The following is an 11,405-nucleotide window of genomic DNA, read 5'->3' on the forward strand; positions in this document are numbered from 1 at the left end:
GCCTTAAAACTTTTCTGAATGATCCTGATGAGGTTTTTCATAAGGGCATAATTTGTGGTGCTGCTATAAGGATGTCAATTTTGGTGGAAGGAAGGTTAAGACAAACAGAACACCCAAGTCCCAAACCCAGAAAGCCATCTCAGAAACTGCAATTGGGATCTCACCAATGAACATGATTAATGGACCCTGGATACTGTTAAAGTCTTGCTGCAGGAAGAACTGTTAGCTTCCATAAATTTTGTTTGGCTTTAAATGTGTTTTTTTTAAGGAATTGGGTTTTTAGGTCAGAGCAGATATGCAAATCTTGAAATAATTTTGCTTTTCACACCAGATATCAATACACCCTACATAATTTTATTTTGGATTTTATTAATTTCCCTGCAAATTCTACAATTAGATGGGTAAATTATGAATTATTATACTGATAGTGGTTGAAAGCACTTGGCCCACAGGCTTGTATCTCACTGTATACCCAAGGCCTCTGATAATCCTTCAGATATACACTGTGCATCAAATGTTGCTTCATTAGAACCATACTTCTTTAGTCTGCTTACCAAAAATCTTTCAAGGCAGCCAATAGCTGTGTGGGAAGCCACACTAATCAGAGGTAGCAAAGGATCAATAAACCACTCTGAAATAGACTTCACTGGCAAAACTCACCCATGTTTGCCTGCAGCTGAGTTTTACTGCAACTACCTTCCCTCTTTGTTTCCTTCCCTAAAAACATATGACCTAGATCAATGTGTAAGAAATTACAGAAGGCTTGAGCTCCCATAGAGGTATTTTCATCATGTTACAAAAACAACAATGAAAAAGTAGATATTTTTCCAACTCCTTTTTAGGACAGGATTGTTATTTGCATATTTCATCTGAACTGTTTTGAAGTAAAAATATTTATTTAAATTTAAGAATTAATTTAATTCATTTTAACATTCAACTCTTAAAAAAATCTCCAAAACAAACAAAAGAAAAAACACCTAACAGGTGCAGTACGGACAGCAGAAATACCTGACTGTGCATCCCATTAAGTTCAACTTATATCTCTATCACAGTTCACAGCTTCATCTTCTATATTCTTATCCAGGCATAATGTTGCTCTCTTTTTCATGTCACAGTAAAGTGACATGAAAGCAGCTGTTAGCATTACAAATACATGTGACAATTTCCAGTTAATTTCAAAATTAAATAAGCTCTTTTCCAGTAATTGTTTGATGTCATGTAATTTTCTGCCAGTTGGTAAAGTCAGAGAGACAGAAGTCTCAAAGTAATCTGAATTTTATGGTTCTGAACTTTTCTCCCTTACAAGGAGCAAGCCATTTTTTGCTTTGGTCTTTGAGGGATTATTAGTACAGAGGAACTATTATAACAACAATGAAGGGAATGTTTGATTTTCATTTCAACTCATAAGTCCATCTCTGTTCTTGAAACTATGATCCCTTATGCTGTGGCATACACTGAGAACTGATCAAAAATTGTCTCTAAGGCTCATTAACACTTCAACACTAAAAAAAGCAACAAGAAAACACATTAAACTTTTTATCAGTCACTCCACCACCAAACCCCCATTTTCTCACAGTGAGGTTACATGCAGTGGATTAATTTTCTCTTCCTCTAGTTCACTCCACAGTAACTCCCAGCAAAGTCACTGAGAGAGACTTAAGGGTTTTTTTTAAGCTAAAATCCAGAAAAACCAAGGCTATGTCTGTGCTGCCTGTTACAGAAGGGCCAAGGCTCCCTTATGGCAGATCTACTAATTCTCTACAGTGTGGTCCTATAAGTGCCTGTGAATGTACACTCTAGGCCAAATGTGAGGGAGTGGCACAGCATCCAGCTTCATGCGCCAAGACAGGCAGTCATGTGGCCTCACATACCTGTGACTGCTCTAAGACCAACCTTTTAGGGCAGCATAAGAAGGACCTCATCTCAAAGCAGTAATCTTATCTGTTAATAGACAAATACAGCTGAGTCTGGGCAGGCTCTGATCTTTAGAAAGAGGCAGGACTCTTCTCAAGGGGTGAGACCAGCTATTTGTATTTGCAATTATCAGCCTTCAGCATCAACCTCTTCAGCTACTTCACATCCAGACAGGACTGCTTGGACCCACAAGACAAACCTCTGAACACTGTAGCCAAAAGAGGTACAAAAACATGCAGTCAAGCTGAAAAAAAAAAATAAAAAAGGAGAGCTGAAAATTAACAACTCTTTGGAGTTGTTGGGTTAAATTATATTGTGCATAGAACTCACATAGCACCACACATAACTTTTCCTTGTCAGAGGTAATCCTGATCTAGACTAACACAAGACTTATTTATTTTCCAGGCATGCTATGTCTGCTCTGTCATCTACTTTCTACATGAAAGAATTTCCTCCTCTTCCTCATTGCTGGTCAGTTTCATTAAATCTCATTCCACCAATCCCTCTGCTAGCTCAGTATCACCTCTTCCAGAGGTGTTAATGTAAATCCATGATCTCTGTACCATCGTTTGGTCATATTACTGCATGGCAATTTCAGGTTCTGATTGGGGAGTTGTTCCTGGCCCTTTTGGGTACATACAACTGCTTTGAATATGGTTTGCAGGCACCTTTAAAGGTCAAAAGGGAAGCATCAAACAAAAAGAACCTACAGCCTTCTATTTAAAAACAAAGACCCATCATTTCCATACACTCTCACTGTTTTTTTTAATACTTGACTCATCATCTTGTAACAGCACTGGCAATACTACAAAAGTCACTTCCCTGAGGAGCTGCCCAGGCACTTGTATATCCCTGTGATGGCTGCCAACAGCAGTAAATACACTTTCCAGTCTTACACTCATGCTAAAGATCTAGCTATTTACAGGAAACCTTCCAAAAGATTCCCCAAGTGCTTGCAGACATTTTACTGTTACATAAAATCTTTTGCATCTACACACTTAATCTAAAGCACAATTAAACTCCATTGAAAAATTTCCATTAATCTCAGAAATCTTGGACCAAGTTCTAGAGTTACTAGTGTTAGCCCAGTTTATAAGCGTTGACCTTCATACCTGTTTGGCTGCTGATACTTATGTCACTATCATATATTTTTATTTCAGACAAGAAGCACAATGGGATAAGCCCAGATAATTTTACTTGGCTATTTTTGTTTCATCAAAGCTTGCCTCGTCTCAGTATGTTTAACTGCATCTGCATTCAATATTTTAAGACTTATGTTCAGTTCATTTGGTCAAGTGTCCTCTGCCATTTTAGATGTAAACCAGGAAGTGTCTCATTTATGATTTGAAAAACTAGTCCTCTTGTTAACTTTGGGCTTAAATAAAGTACTCTGCAAGCACTGGCTCTGTGTGTGAAGGAAGTTCCTATTATCACATTCTTAATGTTACTGTAAACAGATCCCTCCTCCTTGCATGGCATCTCAGGCCAGTAGGTGCATAACATACTGGAGAACTACCCTGGGAAACTGAGGACTGAGCCCTCAAGGGCTCAGCAGCGAAGGTCACAGACCCAGCCTCCAGACCTTGACCTTGGCTGACTGTGTGACAGAGCCAGCATACCAGGCAAGAGGAGAGTGGGGGAGAAGGGTCAGCAGACACTGGAGACAGATGGCCTAATTCATCATACACCAGAAATAAATAATTAAAAAAAAAAAAGCTGTTCCAAGCTTTACATGCACAGCAATGGTTGTAAATTCCACAACTGTGGAGACCTGCCAAGCCATTATACACATATCCATACTGCAGTCACTGGGTATAGCTCCTGAAAGGTGAGCTCAGAAGAAACTGCAAAGCATGAAGGGTGTTGAGATCTCAGGAAATTGGTTCATAAAATGATCATCCAAGCCCTAGTGGAAAAACAGCACACAGAAGTTAGGGATTGATGTGATATTACAGGTTATTTATAAACAATGCACTTATGCAATGCATAAGTTGTCTGTGGAGCTGATACTAAGTATTTTATACCTAAGCTTATTATCTTAATAGTTTCCCAATTGAAGCTATTTGATGGCATGTCCTGCTAAATAAAGTTCTCTTGTCACCAAGCAGAGAACCTCATAGGAACTGGCAAGGCTGGTGATGCTGCTTTGGGAGGATGGAATGCAAACCAAACAGAGCTTTTCCCAGATCATGTATTTTTGTTTCTCTACAGAAGGAGCAATAGAGCATCCTGGATGCTGCCTTTCAAATTTTGGCACCTAGAAATCCACAGAGAGAAGGAAATAGAGTAATGGTGTTTGTTGTGCAGGCTGACTGCTCAAAGTGGTTTTGTGAGCACAGCTTCCCTACAAAGACAACAGCAGCCATTGAGTTACTGAATGTCACAAAGCAAGTGCCAGAGAGCTTGACCATGGCCTTCATCCAGCCCTTTAGCTCTCTTTCTACACAGTCCAACATCTGTGCTCTACACAACAGAGAGTTATTAATACAACCTCCACACTCAGTCAGTGTAAAAACCCACGCATAGATCCAAGGGCTCCATTCAGGGGTTCCTTAGGAGCACATGGTATGGATAACTCTGCAAATTCTTGTCACTAATCTGAAACTGCAACCCACGGGGCAGCCTTTCCTTTTGCTGCCAGGTGACCTTGGAGGGATCGGACAGGAGAAGAAATTCTTTTCTGTACAAGTAGGTTCAACAAGAAAAATGCATTTAACAATTCAAGTATCCCTATCTGTCTGCCAGTCTCCAAGTTTGTGGTTCTGGGTTGGTCTCCTAGAAGCTGGTGCTGAGTCAGAGAACCAATACAACACCCGCCCTGCTACCTCAGAGCCACCACAGACACTTTTCCTGAACTGTTACATAGCCAAGATAAAAACCACCCTGAAGACCTGGCTGTCTCCTTTTATCACACCAGCTGTATGCATCCATGTTTTTCCCTTATCTCACTGCACATTCCAGAAACAAGCCCAAGCTGCATCAACAACTCAAACAGAGGAATTAGACAATGAAGCCCAGATATAGTGTGCTGAATATCATCATGAAGAACTGTTCTACATCCAGGAAGTACCCCAGCCTCCTGAGGAAGAGGGAAGAGGAACTACAAGACAGAAAGCAGGCAAATATTCTCTGGTTTTCCCTCTTACTCTAGCTATCCACCAGATTATTTCTTCATGAAAACAAATCCTCCTCCTCCATTCAGCTTGTGATCTCTGCTTTGCCCCTACACTGGATACTGAGGGAATATTTATGTGATCAGCTTTGACATCTAATCTAGGAATGGTTCTCTTATGGCTTGGACCCTTGATGTCTTATGTAGCAGATTGAGATGTCTTCCCAGGACACGAGACCAAATGGGTCATTTTGGATTCAGGTGCCTCACACTAATACAACCCCAGTTGTTTTATTTCCCCTCCCTCATTTGAAGAAGTACAGTTGTATGGGTTCCCCTCTCTTTTTCACCCTCAAGGGTGAAAAAGTAAAAGGCCTCTAGGCCTTTTACTAGATTTGCAAGACACCCTTCATCTAGATAACACAGACCATTGTTCTTGAAAGCTTTGAGATGTATTTTGAAAGTACAGTTGTGAACACACCTTTTAGTGTCCCTTATTAAACAAGGGATTTAAATGTTGCCGTACTTCCAAGCTATGCATGCATCTACCCAGGTACCCATCTGAATCTTTCTTTAGCATCAAAGCCATCTTCAGCATAAATATCTTTGTGGGGTAAGAGAGGATTCATGAAGGCAATGAGACTGAGTAATTTAAAACTTGGTCTCACAAGCACTGCCTGGTCCTCCATAGTATTTTTCTGTTGGAAATTTGTTCTCTGAATGAACCAGAGAACAGCACCAATCAAGGAAGATCAGTTTGAACCTCATCCTCAGCCTGTGTCTGGTATGGCTTATGCTAGGGATCAAAAATCCTGGAGCACTGACTAGAAGGTGGTCAAAGAATTGTCATGCATAAAAGAAATAGGCTTGGCAAAAGACTATTTGAGAGAGGCTGTAGTCATAACAATGACTGAGTTTCTTGGTATCCTTTCAAGATAAATAATCCACACTATAACTCATCAAATATCCCTAAAGTTGTTATCTAGGGGCAAATACACATGATACTATTGTAGGCAAGCACAACTGGGAAATAAATGCTTAAACCCAGAACTGACATGTCTTTTTGAGCCTTCTTAAATAAAAAGTGTTTTCTAAAGCAGGTCATAGATACCACCACTGTGCATTGCAAGAACTGCGTGAATGCCTCCTCTGCATTAGAGGGCTTTTACCATCTAAGCAAGAAAACCCTATGCTGTTCTGTCCAAATTCACACAAAATTTAGAATACAGCTGTAGGCTAAACTCAAGAAGGCTATTTCCTTACTATGTCTTTATATATTCTAGATGTTTTTACATCTATTATATATCATCTATACCTTTTAATATTACATATTTTATAATTTATACATATTATAAAATTTAGAAATCCCTCTTAGCTGTCATGGAAGCAACATAGAGTAACCCCAGCACAGTTTTGTCAGACTGACTGTAATTACAAAGCAATGAGAATGTAATTTATTCACAAGTAACCAGTGCTGCAAACTACAGCTGTACTTGAGAGATCCCAGCTACTCAATATTTACAAGTGTGAATTCTAAAACTGGCCAGAAATTAATTCACAAGCTGGGTTCCCCCAGTTTAAGCAAGGGGATGTTTTCCTCTGCACTGTGAGGGCCTGCATCCAGCTGGCCAGATCTGAACTCTGAGGGTCACAGATGCATTTTTATTCTTCAAAATGTAAGCAGAAAAACCTGTGAAGGAGCAGAGGCAGATTTTCATTGTGCTCAAAGCTCCAGCAGCATCTGCCTACAACCTTTAATGATATCAACAGCAATTAGATGTACTTCTGACTCAAACACATGCTCTGTCTGGAATGCCTCCTATTTAAAGCCCAGTGCACGCAGATTCTATATCGTTGACATCCCGTAACCCAACAAATATCTAATAGGCATAGCTGCAGAAGTGAGGTCTAAATGCTCATCCCACCCAATGTAAATCTCATTTTTAGAATGGTGGGAACTGTCAGGCATCAGAACCTGAGAACCTGCATGTCATTTCTCATCATTACATTTCCCCACAGAGGAATTAAGCTATCCCAAATGCAAGCCATGACTACAGTAAGAAATTACAAGCCCTTATCTGCATTAGCAAATAGAAATTTGAGGTACTTAATAAATTAAAAAAAAAATAATGTCAAGGACAACTGTACAATGATTTTTGTTCTTCACTATTGCTGCATTATGTAAGAAACATTTGCCTGAGACAAAATACATAGGTAGAAAACTAAAATCAAAAAGCTGAACTCAAGGCAGTCAAGGTGACCAAACCCAAGAATTGTCCTCTTGTGGCCACAGCCAAAATATGGGGAACTAAAGAGATCAAGAAGGAAAGAGACAAAAATGACACTAAAGGAGGAAAAAAGCAAAGTAACTAGAAATAAGGATCTTAGCCTAATTTGGTTTCTCTCTACACTTCAGCTGACTTTAAGAGGGAGAAGAGGGATGCAATGCCAGGACTGAGGTGAGAAATACGTTCAACTAAAATAGTCCCCAAATACATTTATAATTGCAGTAGAATAAGTGGCTACATATATGCTTTTTTGTAAAACCAAATTCCCTCTTTCATAAGCATTCTGGAAGTTAAAATGCTATCACTGGTGAAGTGAACTTCAGCACACATGTGAAAAAAGATTTTCATCTTCTAACTGGGAATACTTTTACTGGCTGTTAGTGAGACTGTAAAAGCATCCATTGTGTCCAAGGAAGAAAGCAAGCAGATGCTGGAAATAAAGATCAATGTCTGAAGACTCTCAGCTTGCAAAATCAACAGCTATTTCCCCCCAGTTCTTATCCATCAGAACCTGGTGCTCCAAGCACAGAGCAGCTGTTCTTTGGCTATGCTGTTGTGTGCCTATGGAAAAAAACACACTCAAATAGGAGCAGCTGAGAGGATCCCAGCAGTTACTGACTTCAACAGTCAGGGTAACTCACTTCATACCTCCAATTTGACAGAACTTTAACAGAAGCAGCCCACCACCCCCTCTGATCACTGGTGCCTTGGGAATCCATCACCTCCCACAGCCACAAGTTCTGTATGAAGAGAACAAGGCTCTCATTTGCTAGAAAAAAATATTAGTAATTTCTCATGTACTTTTGTGATTATTTTTTCCAATTTTTACTTTATTTGAGCAATGTTTATTTTTACATAAATTTATATATACTTTTTTCTAGATTGGCAAAGTTCTACCCAATAAGGATATTTTAGCAAATTAGTAAAATTTTAAAGGCTTTTATAAATTTTTAAAGCAAAACCTGTGAATTATTTCCATTTACTTACATTCAGGTCCATGTAAAACTATCTATAACTAGTATTTCTCAGTTTGTTCAGAATCCTCACAACAACTGTAAAAGTCTCTAGAACTCCAAAAATCCTCACAGGAAAGCTATGATTTAACTCTCAACTTTAACAATAAAGCAAACTTCCATTTTGCATTTAGTCCAGTTTGGCTCCATCTCCTGCTCAAAGTAACAAACTACATATTGTAACATTTAGATAAGCTTAAAAATATGAACCTCAAAGGTGTTAATCTTACAAAGTACTTGAAGAATGTTTGCTAGAGATGAAAATTATCCTAAGATATTAGAAGTGATCAGTGACTCAGGTGTTAAGTTTCACATATTGATAATTAAAAAGAACAACTGAACACCTGTATTGGTGAAACCAGTGGCACTCTGAATATCTACAATTTCTGAGATGTCCTACATTTAAAATCAAGTGTGTAGTTTCACTGAATTCTGCCTTTAAAATTATAGGTGGAAAAACCAGGACGCTGAAGAAACTCAGGGATGCAGTAACTCTCAACAAAGCTTATTTTAAAAACTCTAGGAAATTTAAAGCACTGACAGACTGAAAAGGCAACCTATAAACTCTGATGTTGTATGGAGCAGATATGAGCCATCACAAAGAAAACACAAGATCATCCACCTTGGAAACCTTACTCCAATCACTGCATTCCATAGCAATCTGAAGCAAACAGCCAGGAGAACTCTGCTACTCCTGACCTTAACAGCAGTCTGGGGGAAGAAAAACTCCTTTAGGTTTTAAGTACTGGTATTGACCTTTGTATAAGGACTTTCCTTAAAAAAATGCAGCAACAAATGAGGTTCTACTTTTCCTACTTTCATGTAGTTCTCTCCCATGCAATTAATTTTTCAACACAGTGAGCTGGCATGGATTTTGCTACATAATCTGACTGATTCATCCCTGTTTGAGGCCTTCTTTAATTCTAACTGTAGCTTCTAACTTAGCAACCCAAGCTCACTGCAGGGCATTCACAGCACTTTAGAGGCTGTACTTTCACATCTCGAGGAGGTGCTGCTATTTCAGCCTTTCTCATTCCAGTCTCATGTGTACCAATTTTATTGCAACACACTCAGTACATCAGATGAAACAACTGGTGACATCATGTTTTTTCACAGTAGCTACACAACCGAGGCATCACAGCATTAAAAAGGAGCACGTGGGAAGGAATATGGTCACAGAGCAACAAAGTGTCAACTTAGAAAGTAGCTTCTCTAAAAACGCCTTTTCAAGGACAGATTGAAGTTTAGCAGCAATTAAACAAAGAAACACCACCCCCCTCCAAACTTACCTTGAAGAGGGATTCTGAAAATCTTGATAGATCTCCCAAATTTTGTGCAAGTAGTTCAAACCTTATTCTTTAGCAGATGAGAAACTGAATGATAGCTTCCTTTGCGCTGTTACCAACATAGTGTTGTTTCCACCAAATTGCTGGTTACCCATTTTCCTATTGTGCTTGTTAACCCAATTTAATGCTCCACCCAACCCAGAGATCTCCTAACACAGATGAAGTTGTTCAAGTTACTCAGCTGTATTTAGGCTTCTCTACACTGAGCATCGTAGGAAAAAAAAAAAAAACTTATCAAACAAAACCCCTTGTTCTAATCTACTTCCACTTTAATGAGATTATGTGATAAAATTCATGATCAGTCTTAGATGGATTTAGTATGACACTTCTTAATAAGTACAGTAATTAGCTTCACGGCATGTGTACTTCTCTCTTCCAAAATTCAAACTAACAACTGTCGTGCTGATATCCCTAGCACTAGCAGCCTAATGAACTAGCTGAGAGCAGAGCCTGCTACTACTACAGCAAGTTACGTATCTGGTGGTCATGGATTAGACACCTCAAGTGTGTCCTTACACACTATTGACCAAGTGGCACCGAATCAGTAACCTGAGGCTTTAACCTGTGGCCATATTCTTTGGGTCCTTCTCTGAACTCACTGGCTTCACCTGTGAGTAATTCAGGAACACTCTGGTCTGCAGCAGCCACCCTAACCCTAATATTCAGAGGTCTGTATGAAGAGGACAAATTTCAGATTCTTCAGGGTTCTCAAATATAGTCTCTTTCCATGCTAGAAATTTTGGGGTCATTTGGGACACTTTGTTTCACATTTTGTACTTCTCTCTTCACTGAGTCTTCTCTGCAGCTATTGAGACCCTGGAACTACAGAAAGCTTTATGTCACAACATCCTCCTCCTGGCTCAAGACTTACTGCAGGTAGTAATTTCCATCACTACCTGGGGAAGTTGCTCCATATTAGCTTCAGTACTCTTCTCTCAGCCTACCTTGTGATGCAAAGATAAGCACTCCTGAGCCCAGCCATCAGTTCATGCTCTCCTTTCCTGCGCTTCCTGAAGTTCTCAGTGGGGAGCAAGAGTGTGTGCAGATCAAAACCTATCAGAGAGCTTTATTCTTCTGCTTTGTTGAACGTGCCCTACACAGAATAAATGCAACATACAAATTCACTGTTTCTCACTGTACTACTGAAAGTCACGTACACTATTCTTCAAGGTTATTATGTTTTTATAAGTGTACTGTTTTAACATCAATGGATTCTCTTTTTACAACTGCTTTGCTACCTACAAAATTCATGGTTTGTGGTAAATCTTTTAAATGCTCCAGGAGAACACATCAAACTATTCAATATTCCTTTGCCAAAACTGTAGACAGCAGGACAAGATTTCACTTTTTGTCACTTGGCTCAAGTTATTCTGGTCTGGGGGATGTATGGGATGTAATTGGAGGAGTTGTTACATGGGACAATGTGCAGGAAAAGAAGGGGCTGTGATTTGTCTTGACACAATTCTAGGGTCTTTTCAGACTTTTCAGGATTCTGATATTTACCTTTTTTCAGTTCGATAACCAGAACACTGTGAATTTGGACAAGCATAGATCTGGGGCAGCTTTTTTTCTGGCACTGGCAATGTGCAGAAGAGGGGAAAAAGGAAGAGTTGTTTGGGAGAATTGCTTTGTCTCATATTCTGAAATATGCCACTTCAATATGACTGAAGTGTTTCCTCCATCTCAGTGGATTCCTCTTCAGAGAGACAACATAACCCAAAAACTTAATATA

The 11,405-nt window shown here is 39.3% G+C and overlaps 1 protein-coding gene across 10 annotated transcripts in view; it reads right to left on the reverse strand.

Moving 5' to 3' along the window:
- RBM20 (RNA binding motif protein 20) overlaps window positions 1–11,304 on the reverse strand; it is a 124,080-nt gene extending 112,776 nt beyond the window's left edge. For 7 of the 10 annotated variants that reach the window (XM_053948902.1, XM_053948904.1, XM_053948898.1 and 4 more), the window contains exons 1-2: window positions 10,618–11,304; window positions 1,894–2,158 (exon numbers count right to left, since the gene is read on the reverse strand). The gene's annotated coding sequence lies outside the window, so the exon portion shown is untranslated. Of the gene's footprint in view, window positions 1–1,008; window positions 1,100–1,893; window positions 2,159–10,617 lie in introns of all 10 variants that reach the window. The other 3 variants (XM_053948903.1, XM_053948901.1, XM_053948899.1) reach the window with 2 other exon arrangements.
- Window positions 11,305–11,405: the final 101 nt, after the last annotated feature.

Source organism: Vidua chalybeata, chromosome 8, assembly GCF_026979565.1.
Source record: "Vidua chalybeata isolate OUT-0048 chromosome 8, bVidCha1 merged haplotype, whole genome shotgun sequence".
NCBI classification, from domain to species: Eukaryota; Metazoa; Chordata; class Aves; order Passeriformes; family Viduidae; genus Vidua; species Vidua chalybeata.